Below are 2,208 nucleotides of genomic sequence, written 5' to 3' on the forward strand. Positions count from 1 at the left end.
TACATCTATGAAGTGTTCTTTACATACTGATAGACTACATCTACTTATCATTGAAAATCAATACACTTTAATTCTAGGAAATTTAGAATACTCAGGAAAGTACAAAAAGAGAAAAAAATTACCCATGATGTTGCTTTGCCATTGGTTCAGGATTCTGAGTACTTGTGCAGGCAAAATAGAAAGATTACAGTGTGTTTTTCTTACTAAAAAGTCAGTTTTATTGGTAATCATTTATGCACCCAATATAGAAGCACCAACATATATTAACAAAATATTGGAGGACCTCAATAAAGAAATCACCAGCAATACAATCATAGCGAGGGTCTTCAACACCCTGCGGACATCACTGGATAGATCCTATAGATAAGAAAAAAATAACAGGAAAACAGACTGTAAATGATGCACTAGATCAAATGTATTTAGTGGATAAAACAGAGAATTACACCCAAACTGCAGAATTGACATTTTCTCAAGTGCACATGGTACATTCTCAAAGAGAGACCACACGTTAGGGCACAAACTAAGTTTCTACACATCCAAGAAGACTGAAATTATATCAAGCACCTTCTCAGTTAAAAATGGCATGAAACTAGAAATGAATTGCAACAAGAACATGCAAAGACATTTAAACACATGGAGGCCAAATTTCACGTTATTCAACAATGAATGGGTTATCATGGAGATAAAGAAGAAATTAAAAACTTCCTGAAAATTAATGAAAATCAGCACACGACAACACAAAATCTATGCGATGCAGCAAAAGCAGTTCTGAGAGGGAAGTTCATGGCACTACTGGCCTACCTCAAGAAGCCAGAAATATTTCTAATTGACTATCTAATATCACAACTTAAAAAACTAGAAAGGAAACAAAAATAAAACTCCAGAGCAAGTAGAAGGAAAGAAATGGTAAAGATCAGAGCAGATATAAACAACATAGAGACCAAAACAAACAAACAAACAAAACTCAAAAAGCCAATAAAACAAAGAGCTGATTTTTTGAAAAGATAAACATAATTGATGGACCCTTGGCTTGACTCACCAAGACACAAAGAGACAGAACCCAAATAAACAAACTCAGAAATTAAAGAGGTGAAGTAACAACTGACATCACAGAAATACAAACGGTCATTAACAAAGACTATGAATAATTATACGGCAACAAATCGACAGTCTAAGCAAAATGGACAAAGTTCAAGAAACACATAGTGTCCCAAAACTGAACCGGAAAGAGATAGAAAACTTGAACAAACAAATCACAACTAAGGAAATTGAAGATGTAATCAAGACTCTCCCAGCAAACAAAAGCCCAGGCCTGGATGGTTTCACAGGGGAGTTTTACTGCACATTCAAATAAAAACGAATACCCATTATCCTCAAACTGTTCCAACAATTTCAAGAAAAAGAAAAACTTCCAAACCCGTTTTATGAAGCCAGCATAATTCTAATTTCAAAACCAGAAAAAGACACTGTAAAAAAAGAAAACTACAGTCCAATAGCCCTGGTGAACATAGATACCGAAAATCCTTAACAAAATACTACCAAATCGAATCCAGCAAAACAATAAAAAAATTATTCACCCTGACCAAGTGGGATTCATCCTAGGGATGTAAGCTTACACAATATTTGCTAATCAATAAATGAGATACACCACATAAACAAAATAAAAGATTAAAACCCCATGATCATATCAATAGACGCTGAAAAAGCATTCGACAAAATCCAGCACCCATCTCTGATAAAAACGCTCAGCAATGTGGGAATAGAGGGATCACATCTCATTTAAATAAGGACAATATATGAAAGACCTACAGCCAACATCATACTCAATAAGCAAAAACTAAAAGCATTTCCCTTCAGAACCTGAACAAGGCAAGGATGCCCACTTTCGCCACTCTCATTTAACATAGTACTGGAAGTCTTAGCCACAGCAATCACACAGGAAGAAAAAATAAAAGGGATCCAAATTGGAAAGGAGGAAGTGAATCTCCCATTATTTGCAGATGACATGATACTATACATAGAAAACCCTAAGGACTCCATCAAATATCTACTAGACTTAATAAATAAATTAGTCAGAGTAGCAGGATACAAAATTAACCTCAAGAAATTCACAGCATTCTTATACACCAATGATGAATTCAAAGTAAGAGAAACTGAAAAACAATCCCATTTACCATCACGAAAAAAAATTAAGTTACCTAGGAATAA

This window comes from Molossus molossus, unplaced genomic scaffold (genome assembly GCF_014108415.1).
Source record: "Molossus molossus isolate mMolMol1 unplaced genomic scaffold, mMolMol1.p scaffold_m16_p_48, whole genome shotgun sequence".
In the NCBI taxonomy this organism is placed as follows: Eukaryota; Metazoa; Chordata; class Mammalia; order Chiroptera; family Molossidae; genus Molossus; species Molossus molossus.